This window comes from Rana temporaria, chromosome 12 (assembly GCF_905171775.1).
Source record: "Rana temporaria chromosome 12, aRanTem1.1, whole genome shotgun sequence".
NCBI classification, from domain to species: domain Eukaryota; kingdom Metazoa; phylum Chordata; class Amphibia; order Anura; family Ranidae; genus Rana; species Rana temporaria.
Window position 1 is genome coordinate 77,528,580 of NC_053500.1, and position 17,787 is coordinate 77,546,366.

General features: G+C 43.7%; 1 protein-coding gene across 1 annotated transcript in view; it reads left to right on the forward strand.

Annotated features, from left to right (window-relative positions):
- The window catches only part of BRCA1 (BRCA1 DNA repair associated), a 290,350-nt gene that overhangs the window by 56,079 nt on the left and 216,484 nt on the right, over nucleotides 1-17,787 (forward strand). The gene's annotated exons all lie outside the window — the stretch shown is intronic.

Consider the following 17,787-nt stretch of genomic DNA (forward strand, 5'->3'; position numbering starts at 1 on the left):
TCTTGCGTTATCGGCCCCAGATCCCGTTCCCATCTTTCTCTACTCCTGAGCATACCCGATTGGTTTATGGCCCTGGCCCCCAATTTATTGTATAGCTCTGAAATTAACCCTTTTGTTGTATTTTTTTGGGCTATTTTATTGAGGATGGGGGTCTGGATCCTGTCTAACGAATGGGTCTTAAACTGAGTCTGAGTGGCATGCCTGATCTGGAGATATTTAAAAAAGGTTTTATTTGGGATATTGAATTCTTGTCTCAGGTCTGAGAATGACTTCATAGTATTCCCCTCGTACAGATGGACAAGTCGCGTAATTCCCTGTCTCTCCCAAATATTGCATTTTCCCACCCCCTCAACTTCTGGGAGATTTGTATTGTTCCAAAGGGGGGCAAAATCAGTTACTCCGAGGTATCCCAATAGAGCCTTTGTTGTCCTCCACACCTTATTAAGTAAGTTTATGGTCGGACACTTATGAGCAAATGAGTTTGCCTCCAGAACTTCTACTAATGTTTTGTGCGGGGCCACTGCTAGCATTAGTCTAAAACAGTCCTTTCTTGGGTCTGGGATTCCGCACCTTGCAATATGCTGTAGCTGAGAGGCCAGGAAGTAAATTCTTGGATGTGGGACCGCCATCCCTCCCTTCCCGACTGGGAGCTGCATGGTCTGCAACCTGATTCTGGCCTGCCCTCCTTTCCACATTAGAATTGTGGAGAACGTATAATATCTGAGGGAGCCAGATCATTTTAATTAGGCTGCATCTCCCAGCTACAGAGAGAGGGAGGCGGCTCCAAATGTCTTTTTTTTGCTTCAGCTTTAATCGTAAAGGGGCCATATTTGTACTAATATATTCACTGACATCCCGGGTAATCCAAATCCCCAAATATTTGAATGTAGTCAGGATTTTTAACTGGGGCATATCGGCTAGCGTCCGATCTCGTATTGTGTCTATTGGAAGCAGGGCAGACTTATCCCAGTTAACGATCAGTCCTGAGAACCTACCGAACTCCCTAACCATTTGGACCACTGAGGCCAATGAGTTATTAACATCACCTATGAAGAAAAGGATATTGTCCGCAAACAGCGATATCCTATCTTCATCTAAGCCCCTTTTGAATCCCAGGATGTCTTCCTTAAGCCTGGTTTTGATAGCTAAGGGCTCCATGGCCAATGCAAATAGGAGTGGGGATAGAGGACACCCTTGTCTCATTCCCCTCTCCAGTTCAAATAGGTCTGATTCTTTCGCCATTGATCTTAATTTTTGCGCGTGGTTTATTATATAGGAGCTTGACCCACCTGATAAAGGACGGGCCAAACCCAAAGCCTTCTAATACCCTCCATAGATAAGTCCACTCCAGGCTGTCGAATGCCTTTGCAGCATCCAAGGCCAGCAATGCCATGGGGCCCTCATTGTCAGTAGGAACCTGTATGTTTAAAAAAACCCTTCTTATATTCAGGCTTGCTGACCTATTTGGAATAAATCCTGACTGGTCAGGGTGAATAAGGCTCTCGATACACCCTTTTAGTCGTGTTGCAAGAACTTTTGCAAGGATTTTTATGTCCGTGCAGAGCAGTGATATTGGGCGATATGAAGAGGGGTCAAGTTGATCTTTTCCCTCTTTATGAATGATAATTGTTGCCTCCATCAAGGAGGGAGGGAGATGCCCTTTGGAGAAGGCGAAGTTCAGAGTGTGTAATAACTCTGGTAGCAGTATATCCCCATATTGCTTAAAAATTTCTATTGGGAGCCCGTCTGGGCCTGGTGATCTATGGTTAGCCATCTTTGCCACAGCACATTGCAGTTCTTCCAGCGTAATCGGGGATTCCAGTTTTTTTTTTTTCACTGTCTAACAAATTTGGAAACGATATTCCCTGGAAAAAAGCTTCCATTTATTCATTCTCGCCCCTAGATTTATATAGGGATTTGTAAAAATCGTGGAACATATATCTGGTCTCCCTACCTTCGGTTACAATTTTGCCTGTAGGACCCCTAATAGCCCCAATATTGGAAGAAGGGGTGTTAGTCCGTACCAGAAGCGACAGCACCCGCCCCACCTTCTCCCGTTCACCAAATTGAAGTTGTTTTTGAAAAATTTGGCGGTTCTCAGCCTTCCTCCTAATTGCCATTTTGTAAACCTGTTGTTTTTCAAGCCATTCACCTTGTCTACTTAGGGAGGGGTCTTCTATATAGCGCTGCTTAGCTAGCATCGCTTCGTTCCTAATCTCTTCTTCCCATTTTCTAGATTCCCTTTGTAGTCTTGCCACCTTTTGTATTAGCAGGCCCCTTAGGTATGCCTTCAAGGAGTCCCAGACCACATCAGCCTCTGCCGTGCCTGTGTTAATTTGAGCATATTCCCTCAGACTGTCCGACAGTTCTTGTGATTTCCCAATTAATTCAAGCCAATATGGGCTGATTTTCCACTCCCGCAGGGTTGGTCGCTCATTTTTCCTGATTACTAGTTCTAGTGGTGAGTGGTCTGAGACCCCTCGCGGGCCATACTCTATTTCCTTCACCCTGTTCGATAGTGTTTCATTACCCATAGCCAAGTCAATTCTAGATAATGTGCCATAAGAGCTAGAGAAACGGGAATACTGACGGGTCTGTGGATGATGGATACGCCAGATATTCTTTAGCCCTGCCTCCTCCATGAACTGGGCCAGACGACCCCCTCGTTCGATTTTTAAGTCAAGTTTTGGGGGGAATCTGTCGTACGCTCTGTCAGGGACTTCGTTGTAATCCCCCACTGCGATCAAGGGGATATCTGGTTTATCCAACATAAACTCAATCAATTTCTGTAATATAGTAAAATTAAAGGGGGGGGGAATGTATATGTTGGCTAATATATAGGGCTTATTCTCTATTGTGCAGGCCAAAAAGATATATCGTCCCAGCTCATCTATCCAGCTCTGTTCGCAGGAGAGCAGCCCCTTGCCCACCAATATGCTGACCCCCCTTGAGTATGAGGAATGTACCGAGTGATAACGATACGGAAACTTACGTATACCCAATTGGATCATACTGTTTCTAGTTAAATGAGTCTCCTGTAGACAAAGTATCCCTGGTCCCCTCCCCTCCATTGATGCCAAAACCAATGCTCTCTTGGTAGGATCTCCCAGCCCTCTTACATTCCATGACCTAATTCTCCAAGCCATGGTTGATGTACAGTAAAAAATATGCAAACATAAACAGTACCATGCGGTAAATCTTCTCCCTCCCATTCGGCTGCTTGTGCGGGCAACATCCTCTCCCATTACTAGTGGTGTTTAACGTGTTTAAGATACCTGGAATATCTCCCTCCCTAGAATTACCCTTTCCCCCCACCCTCCCCCCACTAGATCCACCCCCTCCCTCCCCTCATCCCCCCTTGCCCATTGAGGCTCCCCTTGGGGGCCTCTCCTGTGACCTTACCACTCTTACCCAATCTCATTACAACTAACATCCTACCACTTCCCTACCACTCTTACCCTACTGAGGATCTCCTCTTGCATCCCCTTAACAAAATTTAACAAAATTTAAGGCTCCATTTTACCGAAATAAACCCTGAAAAACTTGTGAACATGTGTCCAGCATATACGTTTCTATGAAGTGTAAAATCTTAAAAATATGCATAAAAAAAAAAATGTTTTAATGTCCCCAAGTCCCAAAAGGGGAAAATCTATTAACAATTAGTAACGTGTAAAACACAGGTGAATACCCCAAAGAAAAAAAACAAAAGAGAAAATAAATTTTGTAAAGCGTGTACCCTGTGCATAAAAAATAGTGACCCAAAAGCTCCCAAAGGGCTATCAGACCATTGAACCCCCAAGTCCGATATAGGATATACCATTGTGATTAATTGCTGGGTGAAAAATACTGGCACCAAGCCCAAAATCCCTCCCTTCCCTATCCAAAAAAAGAAAGAAAAAAGGGGGGAGAAAAAAAAAAAAAAAAAAGTCTCCTGTGCCAAATTGCTAGGCATTAAACCAGCACCGCTTATGTCATAATTATGTCCAATCTGGTGAGAGAAAGGAAAAAAACAGAAAGGCAAAGAGGAAAAAAAAGGGCCGACAGTCTTGTGGATGAATCTTATAAGTCCTTACGGATGTCTTCCAACCATTTTGTTGCTTCTCCTGGCGTGTTGAAAAAAAAGTCTTGCCTAATGCTGTTACCCACAAACGGACCGGATATAATAGAGCATATCCCACTTTGTGCTGCTGCAGAGTGCGTTTGATTGGAACAAATTAGAATCTACGTTTTTGTAGCTCTGGGGAGAAGTCCGGGTAAAACGATACTCTGGAGCCATTATAGCTAATGTCCCCCTTCTCCCTAGCTTTTTGAAGCAGGGTGACTTTGTCAACAAAGTTAAAGGGTCACTAAAGGAATTTTTTTTTAATCTAAATAGCTTCCTTTACCTTACTGCAGTCCTGGTTTCATGTCCTCATTGTTCGTTTTTGCTTTCATGTTGCTGTAAATCCTCTCTGTTCTGGACACTGCCTGGTTGCGGTGGCTGAGGTGTGATTACTGTGTGTAAAACGAAACTGGATTGGTGCTGAGGAGTTTTAGACAAAGTATCACTGCTCTCTATTGGCTGACTGCCCTCTAGTGGCTCTCTGTACATCAGAGAACTAGCAAACAACAGCAAAAACGAAACTACACTGCAGGCACATTATATGATTGTTTTTTATCAATTTTTAATCATTTTTAAAAGGAATCAGTTAACTATTATGTCTCTATGCCCTGTAAACAGTCATTTCAGCTAAAAAATGTTTTTCCTTTAGTGACCCTTTAAAGAATTTAAAGAGTATGGGTCTAGGACGACCTCCTGGCTGCGGGGGTTTTGAAGGAACCCTATGCGCTCTTTCAATGGAAAAAAAAGGTGAAAAAGTGGTATTGTCAAAAATCTCTTTAAGCCACCCCTCCATAAATTTTATGGTGTCAGCGCCTTCACACCGCTCTGGAAGGCCAATCACACGAATATTACTCCTTCTAAGCCTGTTTTCCATTTCATCTAACTTGGATGATTGAAAGTGGATTTTTTCCTGCAACTCTCTTACTTTGTTCTCGATCGGGTACAGAGTATCCTCAAGGGCACTTGTTCGCTCTTCCAAGGTCACCACCCTTTCCAAAGTGTTACTCATGTTCTGATGTATTAGAACAAGTTCGTCCTTTAGGCTCCTTAGTTGATTATCAAAGCCAACCATTAGTATTTTGCAGTCATTTACAGCGCTTAGAACGTCTTTCAGTGTAGGCTCCTGAGTTGGCTCAAGGCCGATATTTACAGTGGATCCTAAAGTAGTCAGTTCAGCTGATGTTACTACGGTCTCGTTCCTCTCCCCCCCCCAGGTCCCTTGTTAGTTTGGGTTTTAGGCCCAGTTGAGTTGGCTGGGTTGGGTGGTTTAGGAGCTACCGCTGACCCCAAACTCTGCTAGTCTGCTGACGAGCCTAGCGAACCCTTGGGTTGCGCTGCAGCGGATGATGCTCCCCCCTTAACAGGGGAGTGGGTTGTGGACTTTGGGGGGTGAAAAAACCGATCCAATTTGGCTGCGGCTGCCTGACTACCTTTCTCTTTCTCTTTGTCCTTGTCCTTAGCTGACCTTGTGACAGGGGGAGCCCCCTCTGAATGGGGTGCATTTTTGGTCATGGTGAACATATTTAACCACTTCATTACTGGGCACTTAAACCCCCTTCGTGCCCAGACCAATTTTCAGCTTTCAGCGCTGACGCAATTTGAATGACAATTGCGCTGTCATACAACACTATACCCAAATTATATTTTTATCATTTTTTTCCCACAAATAGAGCTTTCTTTTGGTGGTATTTGATCACCTCTGCGATTTTTATTTTTTGCGCTATAAACATAAAAAAAATGAAAATTTTGAAAAAAAAACACTTTTTTACTTTTTGTTATAATAATATCCCATTTTTTTTTTTTAATTTCCCTCGGTTTAGGCCGATACGTATTCTTCTACATATTTTTGTTAAAAATCGCAATAAGCGTATATTGATTGGTTTGCGCAAAAGTTATAGCGCCTACAAAATAGGGGATAGATTTATGATTTTTTTTTCTACTAGTTATTGCTGCGATTTGCGTTTTTTTTTTTTTTTTTTCAGGCCTGCGATATTGCGGCGGACGTATCGGACATTTTTGACACAATTTTGGGACCATTCACATTTATACAGCGATCAGTGCTATAAAAATGCACTAATTACTGTATAAATGTGACTGGCAGTGAAGGGGTTAACACTAGCCGGTGAGGAAGGGGTTACATGTATTCCCTCATTGTGTTCTTACTGTGTGGGGGGAGGGGACTGACTGGGGGAGGTGACCGATGCTGTGTCCCTATGTAAAGGGACACAGATCGGTCTCCTCTCTCCCTGACAGCACGTGGAGCTCTGTGTTTACACACAGAGCTCCACGTCCCTGCTGTCACCGACGATCGCGGGTGTCTGGCGGACATCACGGCCGCCAGGCACTCGCATCGGCTCCTGAGCGATGCGCCGGGCACGTTGTTTCCCCGCTGCTCACCCCCAGCGGCGCGCATGGGGAATCACAACAACAGGACGTCTAAAGATGTCCACTCGGCACTTGAGAGCCGCGCTGTGGACGTCTTTCGTCTATAGCGCGGCCCTCTAGTGGTTAAAGGGAGAGAGACGGCTTATTTTAACTGACCTCTAACTAGCTTGTACCAAACTAGGAGAAAGAAAAAAACTCACACAACAGCTGTATGCTCTGGTCTAGAGAAAAAAACGCTCTTTGACTTTAACCGTCGTAGATCCTCTTTTGCCATAGACCCAGAGAGAGAGAGAGAGTAATCATCTAAAAAAAAAAGGAGGAGTTCATGGCAATTAAAAGCAGAACAAGTCTCTCATCTCATGCAAGTTATAGGATTTTTGCAAAATACTTGCTTGTTATTGTTTATTATTTATTATTTAGAGAGTGATTCGATACTTGAGAGCTGCTCCCTGAGCTTGTAGTCCCACTGTTCTATACCACCGCACAAGGACGCAGAAATCTTAAAGGATGGATCAGGTTGCAAGCAGGGTAATAAAAAAAAAAAATGTAAAGTGCATGGTGCGATACGCTCTCTCTTTACTTTTTCTACAATCAATTTGACTGGTTGCTACTACACAGTTCCATATGCAATTGCTTATGCTGGCTTACTCACTTTCTTGTCCCAGGCTAACCTCTATTGAGCAGGTTACTCTGTTGTGGAATCCGTCCTCCTTGGTTTACTGTGCCGCTCTTCTGCTCTCTCGAGCGCTAATTTTCGCCCTTGTCCACGTCCACGTCCTCTTCCTATACCGAGGCCAGAGATGCAGTGCGGGGTCTAGGGGGGAAACTCCGAGAGATCCTCGGTATCCACCCGTGCCAGCTCCTCCAGCTTAGACGCTTGGACGCTCAGACGAGATGGGATTCGTTGAGGCGGTCACGTGGTCCCGTCAGCTGACTGCCGCCTTCCAATCGCGACCTCCCGCCTCGGCTCTGCGAGTGGACCTCCACGGACACCTCCAGAAAAACTCGAGCACGATCTCCGGGGCTTCAGGGAGAGATACGGAGGCACCCCCGTCCGACGCGCTCCCCGTAGCAGGTACAGCCAGCCTTTATACATGCAGCATCAGCAGAAAAGTTCATATAAAAGGCATATGGAAGGCGAGGAGCGGCACCAGGCAGGAGATTAAAGCGGAGCGCATAACACGCATAACATGCCTGGAGTAGGTAGGGAAAGGGAGACCTCACATCTCTCGCTGCGTCTCACATATCCACCACCCGCCTCGCACACCTCACACCTGCATCCGGTCACGCCCCGTCGCAAAGTTAGTCGTCGTTTTTGGTGCCCTAACTTTACACAGCACAGGTATGTGCTGTATAAAGTATGGCCGTCGTTCCCGCGTCGAAATTTGAATTTTTTTCCTTCTTGCGTAAGACGTCCGGGAATACGGAAGTACGCTACGCACGTCGCCGTTCGAAAAAATTACGTCACTTCGCGCAAAGCACGGCGGGAATTTCGAAACGGAGCATGCGCAGTAGGTCCGGCGCGGGAGCGCGCCTAATTTAAATGGCACACGCCCATTTGAATTATGCGGGCTTACGCCGGAGGCCGCCAGCGTAGGCTTTCATTGCAATGCAAGTGCTTTGTGAATCAGGCACTTGCGATTAAAACTTGCGGCGGTGTAACGTATCTACGATACGTTACGCCGCCGCACTTCTACGTGAATCTGGCCCTAAAATCCTTATTTCTGTAATCTTCATTCGACAATAGTGAATATTAGTGTCCCTGGAGTTTGATCTAGAACAATATTGGTTAAATCTTTTTTTTTGCCTGCATACCAGTTTGTTAAACCAATTTAGCTGTTAGAAACTCATTAAGTACATTGAAGCTGCCAGCAATTAGTACTTCAGTTGACTTGCACATCCTTAATAAACCCACAGGAGCTCATCTCCAGAGAGGAAACATAAACTACAGATGAGAGGAACTCATTTATACCAAGCACACATACCCAATCAATAATGAATTGCTGGGAATTCACCAGTGCACTGTACCTGTGTTATTTTTTGTAACGTTCCTCTATAATTAAAGGGTATCTAAAAATGTATAACTAAAGGGCATAGATACTTTTAGTGATGCCTGTATTCCAGCAGTTTTCCCTAAAAATAATAGACCAATTTAAATTGTAAAAATTATAGACCAATATAAACCACAGAGGCAATAACAATCTGATTAAACATTTGTTTGGTGGAACTGTGTAAACTAAAATCTGCTTGGTTGATATCCATTCCTGCATGTTGTATTTTATTGCTTTTATTTAGAGCTGACAGACTGCAAATACAGTGCCTTGCAAAAGTATTCACCCCCTTGGCATTTTTCATGTTTTGTTGCCTCACAACCTGGAATTAACAACACGGATTTGCATCATTTGATTTACAGAACATGCCCACAACTTGGGAAGATGTTTTTTTTTTTTTTTATTATTATTATTGTGAAGCAAACAACAAATAGGACGAAATAACAGAAAAAGTTAATGTGTATAACTATCCACCCCCCTAAAGTCAATACTTTGTAGAGCCACCTTTTGCGGCTATCACAGCTCCAAGTCGCTTTGGATATGTCTCTATGCCACATATTACCACTGGGATTTTTGCCCATTCCTCCTTGCAAAACCATCAAGGTGGATGGTTTGCACTTCTGAACAGCAATCTTTAAGTCTGACCACAGATTTTCTATTGAATTGAGGTCTGGGCTTTGACTAGGCCATTCCAACACATTTACATGTTTCTCCTTAAACCACCCTAGTGTTGCTTTAGCAGTGTATTTGGGGGTCATTGTCCTGCTGGAAGGTGTTCACCTGTCCTAGCTTCGAATAACACACAGTGAGTGGTGCAGGTTTTGCTCAAGAATATCCCTATATTCAGCACCATCCATCTTTCCCTCAACTCTGACCAGTTTCCCAGTCCCGACTGCTGAAAATGGATGGTGTTTTTTGGGTGATGTGAAGTTTTTTGTTTTTTTTTGCCAGACATAGTGTTTTCTTTGGTCAAAAAGTTAAATTTTAGTCTCATCAGACTAGAGCACCTTCCTCCATACGTTTTGTGAGTCTCCCACATGCCTTTTCGCAAACTCAAAACGTGCCATTTTATTTTTTGCTGAAAGTAGTGGCTTTGTTTTGACCACTCAGCCATAAAGCCCAACTCTATGGAGTGTACGGCTTATTGTCGTCCTATGTACAGATACTCCAGTCTCTGCTGTGGAACTCTGCAGCTCTTCAAAGGTTACCTTTTTTTAATTGAAATGTTTTTAATTTTTTTTTCTATCAAATCTCAAAACCGCAACATAGCAAAAAAGTACCATCATCCAGATTGACTGTGAAACAAATGAACCAAGTGAACCCATGGTGGCAGTTGCTGATGCTGCCTGAACCCATATATGGTCTGGAAAGGGAATTGATTGGACTATTTCGGTACTGATGCTATTGATATTGACACGTATAGTATCATAAAAATATATTTATTACATAAAATTAAACAAACATTAAAAAATACAAGCCAGACCCCACCCAGATACAACAAATTACTGCTAACGGGTGGCCCTAAAAGTTTTCTGTTGTGGTGGAGTGTGCTTCTTCAGCAGGAACTCTGTGTAGCAGATAATACAATAAACTGACGAGTAATAATAAACGGCATACATACAATGATACAGAAAAATATATAGACATTATGTGCCATCATTATTTGTATTTAGAAGACCTACTCACCTAGTTAAGGTTGTGGACCAGCGAAGGCTCATGAACAGTCCCCCGCGGCGAACGAGAGGGAATATAGGTGCCACTCTCTAGTAAAGATAATATAATCATAATATGATCAAAACGTTGTAGCCAATTTAGGTTGGGACACCACGTGGGTAATGCAGTGCAAGGTAAAACTAGAAAAGGGGGGGGGGTGGTGACACATAATTTAGATTAAAAAAAACATTGAACTAGAGGCTGTAATGCACAGGTGTCAAACACAAGGCCCGCAGGCCGGATCCGGCCCTTCAGGCCATTTCATGTGGCCCTCACACCTCTCCTGCAGCTGCAACCTTCCTCTGGTCTTCTTGAAGACCCTAACTTTATGCTTTTAAGCAATGCATCCAGCTTCTTCCCAGCAGCAGCATAAGGAAAGGGAGGTGCACTGTGATGTAAGGGAGAGTGGGGGACTCAACTTCTGATGGTGAGTTGGCTCTTAAAGCGGATGTCCGCTGAAAAAAAAATATTAAAAGCCAGCAGCTACAAATACTGCAGCTGCTGACTTTTAATACTAGGACACTTACCTGTCCTGGAGTCCAGCGCCATCCGCAGCAGAGGACGAGCGATCCCTCGTCACTCTGCTGCCCCCCCACCCCCTGCGCCATCCTCGGTGAGGGAACCAGGAAGTGAAGTGCTCCGACTTCACTGCCCGGTTCCCTATGGCGCATGCACGAGTCGCTCTACGCCTGCCGATTGGCTCCCGCTGTGTACTGGGAGCCGAGCGTTCCCAGAACACAATGGGGGGGGGGGAGGTGACGTCATGCCCGTAGTCTGCCCGAGACTGTGTGGCCGGAAGTGGGTGCAAATACCTGTCTTTAGACATGTATCTGCACACCCCTCCCCCCTGAAAGGTGTCAAATGTGACACCGGAGGGGGGGAGGGTTCTGATCAGCGGGAGTTCCACTTTAGGGTGGAGCTCCGCTTTAACATCTAATGTAAGGGGAGGGGATGCGCTGGACATCTAATCTTACAGATACAAATGGGCCCTTTGTGGGAAATCCATAATGCTGATGCGGCCCACGATGAAATTGAGTTCGACACCCCTGCTGTAATGTAACAAAATAGGTAACAAGCCAAGGTGGGTGAATACTTTTGCAAGGCACTGTATAATAAACACATTAAAGTGGAGTTCCAGGCTTTTTTCAGTTTATTAAGTCAGCAGCTACAAAAAGTATAGCTGCTGACTTTTAATAAAAAAGCCACTTACCTGTCCCACGGTCCAGCGATGCGGCCACCCGAAGCCCCTGCTTCTCTCCCCCTCCTGTCTGCGGCACCATCATTGGAACTGTGGCCACCTGGCCGTGACAGCTTGTAGCTTCACAGCCGGGCGTGCACTGCGCATGTATGAGTCTTGCTGCGCTCTCCTAGTGGACAGGCACTCTTCTGGGACCTGTGATGGGTCACAGAAGATTGCCTAGAGGGAGGGGCCACCTAGGGGGAGAGGAGGAGTTGCCTAGGCAGTCTGAAGGCGGAACGAGGTAGTGGGGCAGGAAGTCCCTCTCTAAAGGAAGTGCCCACCCCCCCAATAAACAATTACATGCCAAATGTGGCATGTGAGGGGACAAGGAGTATTTAAAGCGGAAGTTCCACTTTTGGGTGGAACTCTGCTTTAATGCAAATCTGGATACCTACACCTAAAAGTGGATTTCCACTTTTGCATTCAAATTTGAACATCGCCTAACTTAAAAATATGCTGTGCCTTGAAAAAGTATACAAACCCCTTGACATTTTCCACATTTTGTCATGTTACAACGAAAAGCATACATTTCTTTTATTAGGATTTTATGTGATAGACTAACACAAAGTGGCACATAATTGTAAAGTGGAAGGTAAATGATAAATGGTTTTCAATTTTTTTTTTTTTTTTTACAAATATTTGACAAGTGTGGCGTGCATTTTTATTCAGCCCAAGTCAATTCTTTTGTAGAACCACCTTTTGCTGCAATTACAGCTGCAAGTCTTTTTGGGGATGTTTCTACCAGCTTTGCACATGTAGAGAGTGGTGTTTTTGCCCATTCTTTGCAAAATAGCTCAAGCTCTGTCAGATTGGATGGAGAGCGTCTGTGAACAGCAATTTTCAAGTCTTGCCACAGATTCTTAATTGGATTTAGGTCTGGACTTTGACTGGGCCATTCTAACACATGGAAATGCGTTGACCTAAACCAGGGATCTCCAAGCTACATGTCCCATGAGGCATTGTAAAGTGCTGACATTTACAGACATGACTAGGCATGATGGTAAATGTAGTTCAACTGGAGGGCCATAGTTTGGAGACCCCTGACCTAAACCATTCCTCTGTAGCTCTGTTTTTATGTTTAGGGTCGTTGTCCTGCTGGAGGGTGAACCCCCCGCCTTAGTCAAGTCTTTTTCAGGTTTTCTTTTAAGATTGCCCTGTATTTGGCTCCATCCATCTTTCATCAACTCTGACCAGCGTCCCTGCTGAAGAAAAGCATGATGCTGCCACCACCATGTTTCACGGTGGGGATGGTGTGTTCAGGGCGATGTGCGGTGTTAGTTTTCTGCAACACATAGCATTTTGCTTTTAGGCCAATAAGTTCAATTTTGGTCTCATCTGACCAGAACACCTTCTTTCACATGTTTGCTTTTCCCCCCCACGTGGCTTCACGCAAACTGCAAGCGGAATATCTTATGGCTTTCTTTCAACAACGGCTTTCTTCTTGCCACTCTTCCATAAAGACCAGATTTGAGTTGTGCACAACTAATAGTTGTCCTGCGGACAGATTCTCCCACCTGAGCTGTGGAGCTCTAAAGATCCCATGGGCCTCTTGGCTGCTTCTCTGAATAATACTTTTTGCCTGGCTTGTCGGTTTAGGTGGGCTGCCATGTCTTGGTAGGTTTGCAGTTGTGCCATACTCTTTCCATTTTCTAATGATGGATTGAACAGTGCTCCATGAGATGTTTAATGCTTGGGATATTTTTTGTAGCCTAACCTGACTTTAAACCTCTCCACAACTTTTATTCCTGACCTGTCTGATGTGTTCCTTGTCCTTCATGATGCTGTTTAGAAGGGTTCTCTAACAAACCTATGAGGGCTTCACAGAACAGATGTATTTATATTGATATTAAATTACACACAGGTGGACTTTATTTAACAATTAGGTGACTTCTGAAGGCAATTGTTTCCACTAGATTTTAGTTTGGGGTATTGGAGTAAAGGGGGCTGAATACAAATGCATGCCACACTTTTCAGATCTTTATTTGTAAAAAAAAAAAATTGGAAACCATTTATATTTTTCCTTTCACTTCACAATTATGTGGCACTTTGTAATTGTAGAAAGAAATGTTTGGACAGCCGCACTCTGGAAAAACCTTCTCGGTTGCCTTTTATTGATAAAAGTGTTCAAACACCACACATCACAGCAAAGACAGGGGCATACAGCTGACGTTTCGCACTACAATCAGTGCTTACTCATAGCTATGATGGCACTTTGTGTTGGTCTATCACATAAAATCCCAATAAAATACATTTACCTTTATGGTTGTAACATGACAAAATGTGGAAAATTTCAGGGGGTGTGAATACTTTTTCAAGGCACTGTATAATTAACCCTGCCTATACTGTGCTGCTCATTATAATTTTTAAACTAGATTTGTACATGGTCTGTCTTATTAAAGGGTTAAAGATCTCAGGGCATGGGTTCTTTGTATGTTCATGCACCTAACACCTAAATTAACAATTACATTTTTTTTTTTTCAAAGCAATAGAAGCTTCCTATAGAGACATATGTGTAAATGTAAAGGCAGCGTTACATCCCAGAAAAAAGACTAATTGCTTACTGTAGCCTTGTCACGATGCTGTAGAAGAATCTGCTTTTTGTCAACACTTCGCTATTAATATCTGACATCGGGATGTCTGATACCTTAGGAGATTGAAGAGATCTGAGCAGGATGGTCAACTTTAAACATGCTTAGCTAACCACCATGTAACTGATGGTCATGGTGATTTGGTAAACATCTTCTTTCCATATGGGCACTGTGGATGAGTTTGCACGTGGTCAATGTGTTTTTCCGGTATAGGGTGGAGTCCTGTTGCTGTTCTAACTACCCTGTAGAAGAAAGATGATTATACTTTCCTATTCTCAGGCTGCACCAGTCTAGTCATGCGATCTTCCCAGTTGGAATAGAGGCTAGATTAAGGGGAGAGAATAGATTGCCGACAACGGCTTCAATGTCTTTGCGGTGATGTCACCCATATGCTTACTATGGACCATCAGTTGTCGGGTGTCCCTTCTCTCCTCTGAAGCTTTCGGCTGGGAGGTGTTCACATGACCTGGCTGGAGCGTTTAGTGAATAAAGAAGTTATACACATCTTCCTTTTACAGGGTTGCTAGAAAAGGATTTAGAAGGAGGTGGGAGCAGGTTTCAGCTTAGTTAGGATTAGCCTGGACTTCTAGAAAATGGTATTTTTTGTACTTGCTGTAAAATGTATTTTACAGCCCTGTGTCTATAATCATATACTCAGTGTTGCTTTTCTTCAAAACTGGGGCACAGGTTCTCTGGTGAGCTGGGGCTTGCTATATATACATATGTAGTGAGTGTCCCCCATCTCCCGCGGCCATGCCAAGCCTCTCACAGAGGGAGCATGTGCCTGTCAGCTCCTGTGGGGGATTTCTTCCCCATCCATCTCCTCACTGACTGACTGTTTTTTCTGTTCTTTCCCCTGCATCCTCATTGGCAGGGGAGAGGGAGCCAATAGTTATCGGCAGCAAAGCATTCTGGGACATGTCCCCACCAAAAACCGCCCATTGCCTTGTATGGGGACAGGACTACACAACCAACATTCTCTGAAAAGGTAAGAATCAAGGACACCATCTTGTCTGCTGAGAAGTTAGTTACCACAAGGCAGGAAAAGAAACTCGACCCAGGGGTGAGGTGTTGCCTTCCGAATCAGTCTGCCGCTTTTTTCCAGCCTTCCACAGCCGGTAGGGGACATCCAGTCTGAGATGGGATTCCAGGTACACCTGCTTCAAAGACGTGAAGCGTTCCAGTGTGAGGTGACCAGTCGAGTTACCAGAAGACCCTGCCTGCTCCGCGACGTTTGTTTTTGGCCTTGACCACAGGACTGGTGAGAAGGCACTTGCAGGGAACAAGGACACTGCGCACAGACAGTTACTTCAATTCTTCCACACTTACCAGGACCTGGGTCTCATTGACTCCCTGTTAAGCCGTCATAGTTTCTGCCTTGCTATCCGGGTACTGTCAGCATACCACAGTTATACTTTGTCAAGCAGGAATTTAAGTGCACCAACTAAACTGGCTAGTGGAAGTTGAATTTCCCAGTGCATTTTGACATGCATTTGACGTTACATAGTCAGGTTGAAAAAAAGGCACAAGTTCATCAAGTTCAACCATAAGAAATAAAATAATAATGATATCATACAATCACATATGCCTAATTCTATACCCACGATTGATCCAGAGGAAGGCAAAAAAAACCAGCAAAGCATGATCCAATTTGCTACAGCAGGGGAAAAAATTCCTTCCTGATCCCCCAAGAGGCAATTGAAAGTTCCCCAGATCAACTTTACCTATAAATGTTAGTACCCAGTTATATTATGTACATCTAGGAAAGTATCCAGGCCTTTCTTAAAGCACTCTACTGAGCTGGCCCGCACCACCTCTGCAGGGAGTTTGTTCCACATTTTCACAGCTCTTACTGTGAAGAAACCTTTCCGTATTTGGAGGTGAAATCTCTTTTCCTCTAGATGTAAAGAGTGCCCCCTTGTCCTCAGTGTTGACCATAAAGTGAATAACTCAACAATAAGTACAATATATGGACCCCTTATATATTTGTACATGTTGATTGTATCCCCCCTTAATCTCCTCTTCTCCAGAGTGAATAAATTCAGTTCCTCTAGTCTTTCCTCATAGCTGAGCTCCTCCATGCCTCTTATCAGTTTGGTTGCCCTTCTCTGCACTTTCTCTAGTTCCCCAATATCATTTTTGAGAACTGGGGCCCAAAACTGAGCTGCATATTCCAGATGAGGTCTTACTAATGATTTGTACAGGGGCAAAATTATATCTCTCTCTCTCTCTCTCTCTCTCTCTGGAGTCCATACCTCTCTTAATACAAGAAAGGACTTTACTCACTTTGGAAACTGCAGCTTGGCATTGCATGCCATTATTGAGCTTATGATCTACCAAAAACCCCAGATCCTTCTCCACTACGGATCCCTCCAGTTGTACTCCCCCTAGTATGTATGATGCATGCATATTTATATCCCCCAGGAGCATAACTTTATCAACATTAAACCTCATCTGCCACATAGTCGCCCAATTAGACAGAGCATTGAGGTCGGCTTGTAAATTGGAGACATCCTGTAAGGACGTTATTCCACTGCATAGCTTGGTGTCATCTGCAAAGACAGAAATGTTACTTTTGATCTCAGACCCAATATCATTTATAAAGATCTTAAAACGTAAGGGTCCCAGCACTGAACCTTGGGGTACACCACTGATAACCTTTGACCATTCAGAGTAAGAATCATTAACCACGACTCTCTGAATTCTGTCTTTTAGCCAGTTTTCTATCCATTTACAAACTGATATATCCAATCCTGGAGACTTTACCTTACACATGAGCCGTGTGTGGGGAACTTTATCGAACGCTTTTGCAAAATCCAAGTATATCACGTCCACAGCCACGCCTCTGTCCAAGGTCCAAGGTTATACTTACCTCTTCAGAAAAAGAAATTGGGTTTGTCTGACAACTTCTGTCTTTCATGAATCCATGCTGTCTGTTGCCTAAATAGTTTTTTTTCCAGCAAGAACTCCTCTATGTGGTCTTTTTATTAAGCTCTCCAGTATCTTCCCAGCTATAGAAGTTAAACTAACAGGTCTATAGTTACTTGGTAAAGAATTTGTTCCCTTTTTAAATATGGGCACCACATTGGCCCTGCGCCAATCCAGTGGTACTATTCCTGTCATTAATGAGTCCCCTAAAAATGTGATACCATGGCTTTAAAAAAACAGATCAATTCTTTTAGGATCCGTGGGTGGATGCCATCAGGCCCAGGTGCTTTATCCACCTTTATTCTGTCTAAATATTTCTGGACCATATCACTTTTGAGCCATTGTGTATCATTTGGGGCTTTGTCACTACCACCCCCATTATGGACATGAACTCCCCCATGCTCCTTTGTATACACAGAGCTGAAGAAAGTATTTAATAAATTAGCCTTCTTTTTGTCCCCAGTCACCCACTCTAGATTATTTTGTAAAGGGCCTACATGCTCAGACTTGACCTTTTTACTATTAATATATTTGAAGAATTTCTTGGGGTTTGTCCTTCTATGTTTTGCAATCTGTCGTTCATTTTGAGTTTTTGCATCCTTGATTTCCTTTTTACATATCCTGTTATAATTTTTTGTAACATTTGAACGACACTAGTGTTGTTTAATTTTTATATTTTTTAAAAGCTCTTTTCTTATAGTTTATAGCTTTTTTAACTTTGGCCGTGAGCCACATAGGTTTTATTTTCAGCCTTTTAAACTTATTGCCCATGGGAATATA